This window comes from Rissa tridactyla, chromosome W, assembly GCF_028500815.1.
Source record: "Rissa tridactyla isolate bRisTri1 chromosome W, bRisTri1.patW.cur.20221130, whole genome shotgun sequence".
NCBI classification, from domain to species: Eukaryota; Metazoa; Chordata; class Aves; order Charadriiformes; family Laridae; genus Rissa; species Rissa tridactyla.
In genome coordinates this window covers 20,585,228-20,602,123 of record NC_071496.1, presented here as the reverse complement: position 1 = coordinate 20,602,123, position 16,896 = coordinate 20,585,228, and the positions used below count along the sequence as shown (strand labels likewise).

General features: G+C 49.7%; 1 protein-coding gene across 1 annotated transcript in view; it reads left to right on the top strand.

Annotated features, from left to right (window-relative positions):
- The window catches only part of LOC128901985 (zinc finger protein 367-like), a 37,699-nt gene that overhangs the window by 16,492 nt on the left and 4,311 nt on the right, over positions 1 to 16,896 (top strand). The gene's annotated exons all lie outside the window — the stretch shown is intronic.

Below are 16,896 nucleotides of genomic sequence, written 5' to 3'. Positions count from 1 at the left end.
TTGCCCGCCCCCAGCCTACTGAGTGAGGGGGAGGAATGTTGGAGAGACAGCCTTGATGCTGCGGGAGCACTGCTCAGCAGTAGCCAGAACACTGGTGTGTTATCAATCAACAGCGTTCTAGCTACTAATACAAAGCACAGCACTATGAGGGCTGCCATGGGGAAAATTAACTCCATCCCAGCCAGACCCGATACATGGGTTCATCAACAACACCTGGTTAGCCTGGGACCTTCAAGGCTGGTAAGGAAGGGAGCGATCGGCCTGGTGCCCAGGAATCTTGAGGCTGACGTGGAGGGGAAGAAAAAAATCTGGTTTGTCTACTTGGTTCACAGAAGCTTCAGGGCCTGATAATGAGGGGAAAAGGAATGAATATGTGACCTGCTCGGTCACAGAGAATGGCTGCTTGGCCTTATAAAATGGGGTTAGTTATGCTAACCACATTACCAGGGGTCAGGAGCAGGGGGTACCAGTAACAATCACATAAAAAAAAACAAACAAAAGAGCCACTACTCCACCCACCCCCCCGAAACGACACAAAAAACCCCTCCTGTGCCAAACCTAGGCCTGCCAACCAGGGAACCACCCACCTCAAAAACAAGCCAAACCAAAACCATGCCAAACATAGCCCCCCAAACCACTGAACAAAAAAACCCACCCAAAATACACCAAACCAAAACTGCGTCAAACCCAGCCCCACTAACCACTGAATGGAAAAAAAAAAATGCCAAAAATCACCCAAAACATGCCAAATGCAGCTCCCCCAAATACCAAACAAAAAAACCCAAAATAAATGTGCGAAAACAAAAACATGCCAAACCCAGCCCCCCCAAAAGCCCAGAACTAAAGAAAAACAGATAACCAATATCCTGGAACCAAAGAGAACGAGATATCCAATAGCCCAGAACCAAAATAAATCAAACCACCCAAATACTTGGAACTGAAAAAACAATGCCGAACCTGAAGCTCAGAACCAAAAAAACCCAGATGGTCCAAAAGCCTAAAACCCAAAATCCCAAAACCCAAAATCCCAGACAAACCAAAATCCCAGAAACAGGAGCAACCAACCAACCCACCCAGATGATTCAAAAGCCCAGAACCAAAAAAACCCTAGAAAAAACTCCCCAAACCCCCGAGGACCAAAAAATATTCCCAAACCCTCCTGGATCAAAAAGAAAAAATCCCTAAACCCACTAAGATAAAAAAAACCCAACAGAACAACACCCAGGACTGAAAAAAAAACCCATCTCAGAACCCCCAAAGCCCTAGAAACCCAAACCACAGACCCCAAAAACTAAAAGCCCGGAACCAAACAAAAACCCCAGATGACCCAAAAGCCCCGAACCAAGAAAAACTCAAAACCCGGAATCAAGACCAAGAAACCCAGATGCCCCAAAAGCATTAACAAAAAAAAAATCCCAGGTGACCCAAAACCCCAGAACCCCCAAATCCCAAAACTCCAGAATCTGAAAATCCCCAAACTAAATAACTCAAAATCATTGGAATCCAAACCCCTCAAAATTCTAGATCCAAAAAAATTACGCGAAGCTTCCAGACCCAAAATAAACTCTGACCCCACACTGGAGCAGGTGGATATGCTCTAAAGGAAGCTGCAGCCCATGGATAATCTATGCTGGAGAAGCTCCCGGCATGAGCTTTGGCCTGTGGAGAGGAGCCCACACAGGAGCAAATTTTCTGGCAGGACCTGTGTCCCCATGGGGGACCCACGCTGGAGCAGTCTTTTCCTGATGGACTGTACCACATGGAAAGGACCCATGCTGGAGCAGTTCATGAAGAATTGCAGCTGTGGGAAGGACCCATGTTGGAGAATCAGAGAATCATAGACAGCCCAGGTTAGAAGGAACCTCAAAAGATCACCTGGTCCAACCTTTTGTGGGAAAGGAAGCCTAGATGAGATTATCAAGCACCCTGTCCAATCTCATCTTGAATACCTCCAGTAATGGGGACTCTGCCATATCCCTGGGGAGGTTGTTCCAGTGACTGATTGTTCTCACTGTGAAATAATTCTTTCTTATGTCAAGATGAAACCTCTCCCGGTGACACTTGTACCTGTTGCACCTTGTCTTGTCCATGGGGCTCCTCATGAAGAGAGAGCCTCTGTCCTCTGTGTAGCTACCCTTTAAGTATTGGAATACACTCTTTGTTAAACTTTATGCTGTTCTTTCTAACCCCACTCCTTCCAGCCTGTCCATGTCTCTCTGTAAGATGGCTCTCCCTTCTGATGTGTCCACTCAGTTTAGTGTCATTAGCAAAATTGGTGAGGGTGCTTTCAATTCCATCATCCCAATCATTTATGAATACATTGAACAGTGTGGGACGCAGTATTGATCCCTGGGGGACCCCACTTGTGACAGGCTGCCAGCCTGAGTAAAAACCACTAATCGCCACCCTCTGAGGGTGACCTGTTAGCCAATTTCCTACCCATCTTGCAGACCATGCATCCAATCTGTATCTTGCCAGTTTGTCCAGGAGAAGGCTGTGGAAAAGTGTCAAATGCTTTGCTGAAGGTAAACAACATCCACTGCTTTCCCCATGTCGACAGAAGATGTTATTTTGTTGTAGAAGGTGATCAGGTTAGTCTGGTAAGATTTGCCTTTGGTAAATCCGTGCTGGCTTTTCCCAATCACCCGCTTCATTCGGTTTGTGATAGTTTCTAGGAAGACTCGTTCCATTACTTTCCCAGGGACTGAAGTAAGACTAATGGGCCTGTAGTTTCCTGGGTCCTCCTTTAGACCCTTCTTGTAGATGAGTATGATATTTGCCCTCTTCCACTCATCAGGGACATCCCCTGATCTCCACGACTTTTCAAAGATTATAGACAGTGGCCTTGCAACAATGTCAGCCACTTATCCTAACACTCTGGAGTGGATTCTGTCCAGGCCCATAGATTTATGTGGGTTGAGCTCTTGAAAGAGGCCGCAGACCAGCCCTCCCTACACTACTGGTGGGTCGACACATGTGTTGACGTAGCTACTTGATCTTGTGATCTGGCATCCAGCTACACTAGTAAAGACAGAGGCAAAGAAGGTATTGAGAACCTCTGCCTTGTCAGCATTATTAGTGACTAGTTTCCCTGCCCTGTTTAGCAATGGGCCTATGTCTTCCCTGTGCTTCTGCTTAATGCTCACGTACCTGAAGAACCCTTTCTTGTTGTTCTTGACATCTCTGGACAATTTCAGTTCTATCTGAGCCTTAGCCTTCCTGGCTGCATCTCTGCATGCACTAGAAAGGTTCTTGTAGTCCTTGATGGCTATTTGACTGCCTTTCCATAGCTAGTATGCTTCTTTTTTGCCTTTAAGCACACCCATAAGGTCATTGTTAAGACAGAGTGGTCTCTTGTTCTGCCTTCTTCCTTTCCCTTTGTAGGGAATGGACTGTTCTTGTTCTTCCAGGAGGCTGTTCTTGAATAATTTCCAGCACTTGCAAGCTCCTTTGCCTTCCGTGGATGCTTCCCATGGAATCCCTCACAGCTGGGCTCTGAGCATATTGATGTTAGCTCTTCTAAAATCCAGGATCTTTGTCCTACTGCTGGTCTTCAGCGTGCTCAGCACAATCTTAAACTCCACAATGTTGTGATCGCTGTATCCAAGGCTACCATTGGTAGTTATGTTGTCAAATAAGTCTTCTCAGTTTGCGAGCAGTAAATGTAGCAATACGCTGTTTCTAGTCGTCATGTCCAGCATCTGTAGCAGGAAGCAGTCCTCAATGCATTCCAGGAACCTGATGGGCAACTGGTACACTGCTGTGTTGTTTTCTCAACAAATGTCCAGGTAACTGAAGTCACCCATGAGGACCAGGTTCTGTGTGCCCGAGGCTTCCTTGAGCAGCCAAAGTAAGGTTTCGTTGGCCTTGTCACCCTGGTTGGGAGGTCCATAACAGATACCTACCATAAGATTCCCCTTGGTGATGATCCCTCCAATCTTGATCCAAAAGCATTTAATAGAACTTTTGTGGTCTCCGTAGCTCACCTCCATACATTCAAATTTCTCTTTTACATAAAGTCCAATTCCAGCTCCTCTTCTTCCCTTCCTATGTTTCTGAAAGAGCTTGTAGCCATCCATTGTGGTCTTTTAGTTGTGTGAGTTTGTGATGGGTTGACCTTGGCTGGATGCCAGGTGCCCATCAAGCTGCTCTATCACTCCTCCTCCTCAGCAGGACACAGGGGGGAGAAAATAAGATGGAAAAAACCTCATGGGTCAAGATGAAGGCCGTTTAATAAATCAAAAGCAAAGGCCGTGCACGGAAGCAAAGGAAAATAACAGATTCCATGGGCTTCCTCCACTCCTCCAGATGTTCACAAGAGCAGGCTATTTTTCCCCCAAGGTTAAATCTCCTTGAGGCACACACCGGGTCTCCCCATCCTTCCGCATTACCCACCAAGTACATCCAGGTCCTTCAGCGAAAACAGTCCCACGAATGGGTTTGCCTTTTCCCAAGGGAGGAGCAATCCACACCGCCTTCCCTGGCCACTTTCCTATGTGCACTATGAGGCCCTTATCGCCTCCCACAGTATGTAAGGGTTTTGTTTGGGCAGAACCAGGACACTTAGCAGACCCTCTGGTGTTAACCATCCAAGTGGCTTCTGCTAAATTTATATCCCAGTGCTTCCATGCCCCATTGCCCAATGCTCTCAGCATAGTCTTTAACAGTCCATTATGTCTCTCAGTCTTTTCAGAGGCTTGTGAGTGATAGGGATGTGATACACCCACTCAATGCCGTGTTTCTTGGCCCAGGAGTTTATGAGGTTATTTTAGAAATGAGTCCCATTGTCTGATTCAATTCTTTCTGGGGTACCATAAAATTTGCCTTTCAAGGCCCAAGATGGTGTTTCAGGCAGTGGCATGGTTTACAGGGTTTCTATCCCTGGTTTCTATCCAACCAGTAGTTGCTTCCACCACGGTGAATACGTAGTGCTTGCCTTGGCGTGTTCATGGAAGTGGTCCAATATAGTCAATTTGCCAGGCCTCGCCATATCAAAAACCCAGCCACCGCCCTCTATTCATAGAATCATAGAACCATAGGGTTGGAAGGGACCTCTGGAGATCATCTAGTACAACCCCCCTGCCACAGCAGGGTCACCTTAGAGCAGGTTGCACAGGAACGCATCCAGGCAGGTTTTGAATGTCTCCAGAGTTGGAGACTCCACCACCTCTCTGGGCAGCCTGTTCCAGTGCTCTGCCACCCTCAAAGGAAAGAAGTTCCTCCTCATGTTTAGGTGGAACTTCCTATGCTCAAGTTTGTGCCCATTACCTCTTGTCCTGTCACTGGGCACCACTGAAAAGAGCCTGGCCCCATCCTCCTGACACCCACCCTTTAAGTATTTATAAGTGTTGATAAGGTCCCCCCTCAGCTGTCTTTTTTCCAGACTGGAGAGACCCAAACCCCTCAGCCTTTCTTCATGAGAGAGGTGTTCCAGTCCCCTAATCATCTTTGTAGCCCTTTTCTGCACCCTCTCCAGCAGTTCCAGGGAGACTTTACTCGTGTGGCTCACTTTATTGCAGCACATGTTCCACATTCATGAGTGACCTGTGTGATGGCCTCCATGGTCAGGTCTACCCCTCAGTCATGAGCCCATCTGTATGTTGCATCTCTCCCTAGATGTCCCGATGTTTCATGGTCCCATCAAGCTACAAATAGGTGACCCTTATGCTCCCAGTCCAGGTCCAACTGAGTTACTTCAGTTTTAACAGCCTTGTCTACCTGTTCGTTGTTTCGATGTTCTTCAGTGGCATGGCTTTTGGACATGTGAGCATCTACATGGTGTACCTTTAGAGCCATGTTTTCTACCTGGGCATTGATATCCTGCCACAATGCAGCAGCCCAGATGGGTTTACCCCTGCGCTGCGATTCTTCCACTGCCGTAGCCAACCCCATAGGGCATTAGCCACCATCCAGGAGTCAGTATAGAAATAGAGTACTGGCCACTTTTCTTGTTCAGCAATCTCTAGGGCTAGTTGAATGGCTTTCACTTCTGCAAACTAACTGACTTGACTCACCTTCTCCTTCAGTGGCTTCAACGACTTGTGTGTGACTCCACACAGCAGCTTTCCACTTCCGACAGTTTCCTACAACACAACAGGATCCATCAATAAACAGAGCATAAAGTCTTTCATCTTCTAACTAATTATATGTGGTGCCTCTTGGGAATGAGCCACCTCCTCAGGCGATGCTCCAAAATCTCTCCCTTCTGGCCAGTCCATGATCTCTTCCAGGATTCCTGGGCAGTTGGGTTTCCCCAATCGAGCTCGTTGCCTGATCAACGCTACCCATTTACTCCATGTAGTGCTGGTTGTATGATGTGTAGGGAATGTTTCCTTTGAACATCCAGTGTAGCACAGGCAATCATGGTGCCAAAAGGAGGTATGCTTCTGTACCAACAACTTCCGAAGCGGCTTGAACGCCCTCATATGCTGCTACTATATCTTTTTTTCAGCTGGGGTGTAGTGAGCTTCTGATCCCCAATACCCCTGGCTCCAAAACCCTAGAGGTCGACCTTGGGTTTCTCCTGATGTTTTCTGGCAGACGCTCCAGGTAACACCATGCTCCCCAGCTGCAGTGTAGAGTACCTTTTTCACAGCTGGTCCTATCTGGACATGCCCAAGAGCTAACGCATGAGCTATTTCCTCTTTGATCTGCTCAAAGGCTTGCTGTTGCTCAAGGCCCCACTCAAAATAGTTCTTATTTCGGGTTACTTGAAACCTGCTCCAGCGTGGGCTTCGCTCTCCATGGGGTCACAGGTCCTGCCAGGAGCCTGCTCCAGCGTGGGCTCTCCACGGAGTCACAACCTCCTTCAGGCGCATCCATCTGCTCCAGCATGGGGTCCTCCATGGGCTGCAGGTGGATATCTACTCCACCGTCAACCTCCATGGGCTGTAGGTGGACAACCTGTGTGTCGTGGTTTAGCCTCAAACGGCAACAAAGAACCACGTGCCGCTCGCTCGCGCCTTCCTAATACAGGAAGAATCGTAAGAAAAGGCAAGACTCTTGGGTTGAGACAAAGGCAGTTTAACAGAACAGCAAAGGGAACAGGCAAACAACAACAACAACAACACGGACAGGGGAATATACAAACACGATTACGGAACCGCCGCTCCCCCGCCGCTCGTTGCCGCTCGCCGGCCGGACCCGGGACGCCCCAGCCCGCTTTTAAGCAGCAACTTCCTGCCCCCTCCCTCGGCAGCTCAGGGTGGGCGTGGCTCACATGGCATGGAATACCAGGAAAAATTAACCCTATCCCCACCGGAACCAGGACATTATCCACCCCTTATTCCATACCATCTATGCCATGCCCAGCAGGTTCCAATGGATTGCCACCACTTTCCCCTGTTATGTATATATATATATATACACACATATAATGCCCTTAGTTTATGGGCCATCCCTCCAAAGTGTCCGTTGAGTTCTTTTAATCCACGGCTTTGGGCTCCATCTGTTAGAACAGTCCCTCAGGGCAGGTGAGATGCTGGGTGGTGCTGGTCTGTTGCATGCTGTATTTTTCGGAGCTTGTGACTGGTGCACCTGGTGTGGCTCATGCACGTCGTCCGTGGGCTGAAGATGTAGATCTTGAGGAAACTCCTGGGCGCCAGCTGCTGAGATCAGTTCTTATCCCATCATCCCTGTGCCTTACTTGTAGTACAACTGATAGCAATTATAGCAATGAGGACATACAGTGACAGTGTTACTTAGCAATTAACAGCACACAATCTGATTCATTGGCTATTCTCGCCCAAAATCAGATCCCCATGAGGTACACATCGGACTTCCCCATCCTTCCACATCACCCACCAAGTGCATCCAGGTCCTTGGGCAAAAGCAATCCCACGGATGGGTTTGCCTTTGCCTGAGGCAGGACTAACCCAGACTGTCTTCCCTAGCATATTCTTCATGTGCACTACGGGGACTTTATCCCCTTCTACAGTACGTGGAAGTTTTGATTGGGCAGGGCCAGCCCGATTGTTAGATCCCCTGGTGTTAACTAGCCAGGTAGCTTTTGCTAAATGTGTATCCCAGTGTTTGAAAGTCCCACCACCCATTGCTCTCAGTGTAGTTTTTAACAATCCATTGTATCGTTCTATCTTCCCAGAGGCTGGTGCGTGATAGGGGATGTGATACACCCACTCGATACCATGCTCTTTGGCCCAGGTGTCTATGAGGCTGTTTCAGAAATGAGTCCCATTGTCCGACTCAATTCTCTCTGGGGTACCATGTTGCCACAGGACTTGCTTTTCAAGGCCCAGGATAGTGTTCCGGGCAGTGGCATGGGGCACAGGGTATGTTTCCAGCCATCCAGTGGTTGCTTCCACCATTGTGAGCACATGGCACTTGCCTTGACGGGTTTGTGGCAGTGTGATATAATCAATCTGCCAGGCCTCCCCATATTTGTATTTCAGCCATCGCCCTCCATACCAAAGAGGCTTCAAACGCTTGGCTTGTTTGATCGCAGCGCATGTCTCACATTCATGGATGACCTGTGCAATAGTGTCCATGGTCAAGTCCACCCCTCGGTCACAAGCCCATCTATATGTCGCATCTCTCCCTTGATGGCCTGAGGAGTCATGGGCCCACCGAGCTATGAATAGTTCACCCTTATGTTGCCAGTCCAGATCCACCTGACCCACTTCAATCCTAGCAGCCCGGTCCACCTGCTGGTTGTTCTGATGTTCCTCAGTAGCCCGATTCTTCGGTACGTGGGCATCTAGATGGCGTACTTTCACAACCAGATTCTCTATCCGGGCAGCAATATCTTGCCATAGGTCAGCAGCCCAGATGGGTTTGCCTCTGCGCTGCCAGTTGCCCTGCTTCCACTGCTGTAACCATCCCCACAGAGCATTTGCCACCATCCATGAGTCAGTGTAGAGATAAAGTACTGGCCATTTTTCTCGCTCAGCAATGTCCAAAGCCAGCTGAATAGCCTTCACCTCTGCAAACTGGCTCGATTCACCCTGTCCCTCACTGGCTTCTGCAACCCGTCGTGTAGGACTCCACACAGCAGCCTTCCACTTTCGATGCTTTCCCACAATACGGCAGGACCCATCAGTGAACAGGGCATATTTCTTCTCATTTTCTGGCAGTTTATTATATGGTGGGGCCTCTTCTGCACGCGTCACCTCCTCCTCTGGTGACATTCCGAAATCCTTGCCTTCTGGCCAGTCCATGATCACTTCCAGAATTCCTGGGCGACTGGGGTTTCCCATTCGAGTTCACTGCGTGATCAGTGCAATCCACTTACTCCATGTAGCATCGGTTGCATGATGTGTGGTGGGGACCCTTTCTTTGAACATCCAACCCAGCACCGGCAGTCGAGGTGCTAAGAGGAGCTGTGCTTCTTTAACAACCACTTCCGAAGCAGCTCGAACCCCTTCATATGCTGCCAATATCTCTTTTTCTGTTGGAGTGTAGCGGGCTTCGGATCCTCTGTATCCCCGACTCCAAAACCCTAGGGGTCGACCTCGAGTCTCCCCTGGTGCTTTCTGCCAGAGGCTCCGGGTAGGGCCGTTCTCCCCGGCTGCGGTGTAGAGCACATTTTTAACATCTTGTCCTGCCCGGACTGGCCCCAGGGCCAAAGCATGGACTATTTCCTGTTTGATTTGTTCAAAAGCTTGTCGTTGCTCAGGACCCCATTTAAAATCATTCTTCTTCCGGGTTACTTGATACAGAGGGCTTGCAATTTGACTGTAATCTGGGATATGCATTCTCCAAAAACCCACAATACCTAAGAAAGCCTGTGTTTCCTTTTTACTAGTTGGTGGAGACATAGCTGCTATTTTGTTGATCACATCCATTGGAATCTGATGGCGTCCATCTTGCCATTTTATTCCTAAAAACTGGATCTCCTGCGCAGGTCCCTTGACCTTACTTCGCTTTATAGCAAAACCAGCGTTCAGAAGGATTCGGACTATTTTACTCCCTTTCTCAAAAACTTCTTCTGCTGTGTTTCCCCATACAATGATGTCATCAATGTATTGCAGATGTTCTGGAGCTTCACCCTGTTCCAGTGCAGTCTGGATCAGTCCATGGCAAATGGTGGGGCTGTGTTTCCACCCCTGGGGCAGTCGATTCCAGGTGTATTGGACGCCCCTCCAAGTGAAAGCAAACTGTGGCCTGCACTCTGCTGCCAAAGGGATTGAGAAGAATGCATTCGCTATATCAATCGTGGCATACCACTTGGCTGCCTTGGACTCCAGTTCGTACTGGAGTTCTAGCATGTCCGGCACGGCAGCACTCAGCGGTGGCGTGACTTCATTCAGACCACGATAGTCTACAGTTAGCCTCCACTCTCCATTAGATTTTCGCACCGGCCATATGGGACTGTTAAAGGGTGAGCGAGTCTTGCTGATCACTCCTTGAACCTCTAGTTGACGAATCAGCTCATGGATGGGAATCAGAGAGTCTCGGTTAGTGCGATACTGCCGCCGATGCACCGTTGTGGTAGCAATCGGCACCTGTTGTTCTTTGACCCTCAACAACCCCACAACAGAAGAATCTTCCGAGAGACCAGGCAAGGCAGACAACTGTTTAACTTCCTCTGTCTCCAAGGCAGCTATGCCAAAGGCCCAGCGGTACCCTTTTGGGTCCTTAAAATACCCTCTCCTGAGGTAATCTATACCAAGGATGCATGGAGCCTCTGGGCCAGTCACAATGGGATGCTTTTGCCACTCATTCCCAGTTAGGCTCACTTCCGCCTCCAGTATAGTCAACTCTTGGGATCCCCCTGTCACCCCAGAAATACAGATGGGTTCTGCCCCTCTATGGCTTGATGGTATTAGAGTGCACTGTGCACCCGTGTCCACTAGAGCCTTATACTCCTGTGGGTCTGATGTGCCAGGCCATCGAATCCACACCGTCCAATAAACCCGGTTGTCCCTTTCCTCCACTTGGCCGGAGGCAGGGCCCCCCTAATACTGGTCATAGTATCCATTACTCACTTCTTGCATAAATGACTTGGAAGTTCCTTCAAGAGGATCAGAAGCAAGATCAGGCCTTCTGCTTTGTCTGGGGAACGGCCCACTGGAAACTGGGGCGGCACTTTTCCTGGAGGGATCCCCTTTTGTGGTTGTCCTTCCTTGCAACTCCTGTACTCGTGTCCGCAGGACCGAAGTAGGTTGTCCATCCCATTTCCTCATGTCCTCTCCGTGGTCCCGCAGGTAGAACCACAGGGTGCCTCGTGGTGTGTACCCTCCGTACTCTCTCTCTTGAGTGGGGAAATGCCTGCTTCTAATAGCTGAGATGCTGGCCCGTGCAGGTGGGGGGTAGGACATATTCTCTTCAAGTTGCTGGACCTTCCGCGACAGTTTCTCCACAGCTGAGACAAGGGGGGAAGAGAGACTTTCTTCATATCGCCGGAGCCGGCCAGCTACCTCATCCACCGTTGGTCCCTCTTCACCTTTCCATTCCATTACTGCCAGGGAGTTGGCATATGACGATGGTGCGCTCCGTACAAACTTCCGCCACATGGGCCTTGTGCATCGCACCTCATCAGGGTCTGTGGGTAAGTCTGCATTGTCCAAGTCATAATAAATCATCTCCCGCACGGCTAATTCTCTCAGGTACTGGATACCTCTTTCCATGGTAGTCCACTTGCTTGGCTGACATACAACATCCTCGCTGAAGGGGTACCTCTCCCTCACGCCTAACAGGAGTCGTTTCCAGAGGCTGAGGGCTTGGGTCTTTTTCCCGATCGCCTTGTCAATGCCGCCTTCCCTAGACAGGGATCCCAGCTGCCTGGCCTCCCTACCCTCTAATTCCAGGCTACTGGCCCCATTATCCCAGCACCGGAGCAGCCAGGTGACAATGTGCTCGCCTGAAAGTCGGCTGAAATCTTTTCGCATATCCCGCAGCTCACTCAAGGATAGGGATCGAGTAATTATCTCTGGTTCTGCCTCTTCCTCCTGCTCTCGTGATGACCCTGGTTCATCATCATCTCTTACTAAGCGAACTGATTTCTTCGTGTACTTCTTCTTCTGTATGGGGGCAACTGATACCGGCACGGGTTGATTCCCTGGTTCAGTGGCAGTGGCTACCACGGGGGTTGCAGCAGCCGCAGTGGCTACCACGGGGGTTGCAGCAGCCGCAGTGGCTACCACAGGGGTTGCAGCAGCCGCAGTGTCCGTCACAGGGGCTGCAGCAGCCGCAGGGGCTGCCGGTCTGGTTTCCATCTCTTCCCCTTGAGGGTGCTGCATAATTCTGAGCAGTGCCTGGTAGATACTGGCCAGGGCCCAGCACAGCGCGGTGAGTTGTGCCTCTCTAGAATAGCCACAGCATTTTCCCTTCAAATGTTCTACCACTTTATCAGGGTCCTGTAATTGTTCAGGGGTGAAATCCCAGACCATTGGAGGTGAGTAGTTCTCTAGGTACCTGCCCATGTTCTCCCACATGCCGTGCCACCCCTGACTATCCAGCATCGGAGCAGATCTCTGGGTGGTAGTCTTAAATAGTCGCTTAACCCTAAACAAGACCTGGAACGTATTCAGGAGACATAGCACTAGGAACACACTGGTTTGAGTATCCCAAGGATATTCAAAATTCTCAAAAGCTGTCATACCTGACCCGAAGGAGAAAAGGGAGGCAAAAGGGCTGGGGAAATTATTAACAAATTCTGAGAGACGATGTCCAATATATGGACAGGACAGCAAAACCACATAAACACCCCAAAATAGCCGTCTGAACAGTGATGTTATCATATCATAAACAGATATCGCACAGGACAGCAGAATGATAATCCTCATCCCTCTTCCAGACATGGTAAACAGCATCGCAGGGAGTACATAAGCCATATAGGAATTTATGTAACACAGCCATGAGAACAAACCAAGCAACATGATGACCAGTGACTATTTACCTAAAAAACCAAAACCGTTTTTTCCACGTTCTAGTTGGATTCTGTCGTTATCTCAACCCTTCGAGCCCCACGTTGGGCGCCAAAAAGGACTGTCGTGGTTTAGCCTCAGACGGCAACAAAGAACCACGTGCCGCTCGCTCGCACCTTCCTAATACAGGAAGAATTGTAAGAAAAGGCAAGACTCTTGGGTTGAGACAAAGGCAGTTTAACAGAACAGCAAAGGGAACAGGCAAACAACAACAACAACACGGACAGGGGAATATACAAACACGATTACGGAACCGCCGCTCCCCCGCCGCTCGTTGCCGCTCGCCGGCCGGACCCGGGACGCCCCAGCCCGCTTTTAAGCAGCAACTTCCTGCCCCCTCCCCCGGCAGCTCAGGGTGGGCGTGGCTCACATGGCATGGAATACCAGGAAAAATTAACCCTATCCCCACCGGAACCAGGACACTGTGTCACCATGGTCTTCACCACGGGCTGCAGGGGAATCTGCTCCGGTGCTTGGAGCACCTCCTTCCCCTCCTTCTTCATTGACTTTGGTGTCTGCATAGTTGTTTCTCTCACATATTCTCACTCTTCTCTTCTGGCTTCTGTTGTGCAGCATTTTTCCCCCCTTCTTAAATATGTTATCACAGAGGTCCTACTACCGTCGCTGATTGGCTCAACTTTGGCCAGCGGCAGGTCTGTCTTGGAGCCAGCTGGCATTGGCTCTATCGGATATAGGGGAAGCTTCAAGCAGCTTCTCACAGAAGCCACCCCTGTAGCCCCCCCACTACCAAAACCTTGCCATGCAAACCCAATACAGAGTTTTCCCCCCAAGTTTCTGTGATTCCTATGACATCATAACTCTCAGACTGGGCACAGAGCTCCAGTCCCTCCTGTTTGTTGCCCAGACTACTTGCATTGGTATACATGCGCTTGAGGTGGCTGGACTTAGGGTTCTTGCCTTTGGAGAGAGTTGGGGAGCATTCCTCATTACTCTGGTAGGTGTGCTCATCCACCCTGCTGCTTATGGATATACGTGTGTCACAGCTGTGGACCCCACACCCCAAGTTCCTTAGTTTAAAGCACAATTCACTGTCAGCCAATCTGCTAGCAAAGATTCCCCTGCCTCTTCTAGATAGGTGGATCCCCAATAGGCTGTATTTGTTGAAGAAAGTCCCATGATCATAGAAAGCAAAGCCTTGGGGCAACGACACCAGCCACCAAGCCAAGGTGTTGATCTGCATGATGCATCAACTTCTGCCTGCACCCCTATCCCTAACTCACAAGACAGAGAAGATCACTTGGGCCCCTGTCCCTTTCACTTGCCTCCCCAGGACTCTGAAGTCTTGCTTGATCTTGCCCAGGTTATGCTTCACCGTATCATTGGTGCCCATATGGAAAAGAAGTAGGGGATAGTAGTGTGCACTTTTAACCGGTTGTGTCAGTCTGTGACATCCCAGATCTTGGCTCCTGGCAAACAGCAAACTTTCCTTGACTGTATATCAGGCCGACAGATGGGTGCCTCGGTGCCTCTCAGCAGAGAGTCGCCCATTACTAGCACTTGCTGCTTCCTTTTGCAGCTTTTAGTGTGTGCAACTAGTGCAGTTTCTCTCTGTGAGTCTTGCTTATTGGTTTTGTCTGCTGCCAAGAGTTTCTATTTGTTGCTGGTTGATACAGGAAGGGGAGTGAAGTGATATCCTGTTGCCACAAGTAACCAGAGACCATGGCGCCTCCTTCTCCAAGGTGCTGTCTGTTTGCTGTTGACACTCTTTGTCTGGTAGTCCTTGGAGGTCAGTGCCACAGGGCCCTAGTATTTCTTCTTGCAGTCTCGAATATACTCTGTTTCTTGTTCACCCTCCCTAATACAGCATAGCCTGCTGACTTCCTCCTGCAGCTCCTCCACCTGCTGCCTGAGTGACTCCACCAGAGCACGCCTTGTACAGGTGGAGCTTGCACCCTCCTCCACCCAGGAGTGTGGGGTGCAGTCTTTGCAGCCCTCCACCTGGACAGCAGCTTCCTCCACTCATCCCAGGCTAGCCTGGCTGAGTAACTGATTCCTGTCTGCTGCAGAGCACAGCCCTTGCCTGTTCTCTACCACCATGCTTTCAACAACCTCAAAGCACTGCCTAATAAGCCCTTCTAATTCCCTGGAGACCTCAAGCTGCTGGGTAGGTTTGCACAGCCACCAGCTAGCTGGGGTGACCGTCAGGGCTGCAGCCTAAGCCTGAGGATGAGCAGAGCAGGCAGCAGCCCAATAACTGACAGAGTGCACAGCCCTTCCCGCAAGAACTGCTGATGCAGCTTCCAACAAGCATCACTCCCTGTTTGCACACCCTGGTTGTTGGTGCTCCCTAGGGACCAGTTATATGCAGCTTTGCATGACTTGAACTGGCTGCACGGACTGCTGGCACCACCCAACTCTTGCCTGCCCCTCTCATGAGACTTACTGCCATCTGGCCAGTCCCTCCCACACACACATCCCAAGGGTGTCAGTGGCCCAGAAACCCTCTCAGACACCCCCAGAGACCTCAGAAGTCTCACACTCCTTTCAGCATGCACCAACTGCTGCTATTGCCGGCTTCCTGTGGTTTGAACTGGCTGTGGGGACAGGTGCTGACAGGAGCCGTTTTTGAAGGACTATCCCATGGGAGGGACCCCATGCTGGAGCAGGGGAACAATGTGAGGAGGAAAGAGCAATCTCCTTGTCCTTATCTCAACCTATGAGCTTTTCATCTTATTTTCTCCCCCTGTCCTGCTGAGGAGGGGGAGTGAGAGAGTGGCTTGGTGGGCACCTGGCAGCCAGTCAAGGTTAACCCACCACAAAACCAAAGCCCCAGAATAAAACAAAAAAACCCAACCCAGATGCCCCAAAAGCCCTGAACTAAACAAAAAACCCAGATGACACAAAAGCCCGGAACCAAAAGGAAAAAACAGATGCTCCAAAAGGCCAGAACAAAGAAAACTACCAGATGCTCCAAAAGCCAAGAGCCAATAAAAACCCCAACCCCTATCACCCAAAAGGCTGAAACAAACAAAAAGCCATGTAAGACCTAAAAGCCTGGAACCAAAAAAATAACCTGGACAGCCCGGAAGCCTGGAAGCAAACAACCTCAAGACTCCAGAAATGCAAAATCCCAAAGCCGCAAAATGCAAGAAGCAAAGATCTCCCCCCAAAAAACCCAGAACCAAATAAGAACCCCCAAAACTAAATCAAAAAATACCCAAACAACCCAAACCCCCACAGTCAAACACCCCAAATAACCCCAAACCCTGTAACTAAAAAAAACGACATCAAAAAAGCCCAAGCAACCCAAAGCACTGGAATGAAACACCACAAACAATTCAAGACCCCAGAACAAATAAAAACCCCAACAACCCAAGACCCCAGAATGAAAAAAAATCCTCAGATGACCCAAAAAGCAGGAACCAAACTAAAAATAATTTAAAAAACCCAAAAAACACTGGAAACCCAAAAGCTCATAGCCAAAAGAATCCCCAACAACCCAAAGCCATGGAATGAAAAAACCCTGACAACCCAAAACCATGGAATGAAAAAAATCCAGATGACTCAAGACCCTGTCATGGAAAAAACCCCAACCAAAACAGATGCCCTCAAAGCCCCCATATGCACACATCTCTACCCCCTACCTAGTCCTGACACACCCCACACCTACCCACAACCCACCACATGTACACTACAAATGCACCCCACACAGCACCCATGCATGCACTACACACCCCATGCACATGTACCCGCACCACACACTGCGCATGCACATGTACACCTCCCCATGCACCACATAACACCTGCACCCACCCACAGCATACACACACACAATCATGCACCGCACACACCACACTCACACACTGCTCTTGCCCACCACATACTGCCCACATGACATCTGCCCCACACACTATGCCCCTGTGCACACGCACACTCCATGCACACACCATGAACCATGTGTACACACACCATGCACCTCATGCATACCACGCACACCATGCTACACACACCTCACATATCCTGTGCACACACCCCACACACAAAACCAACC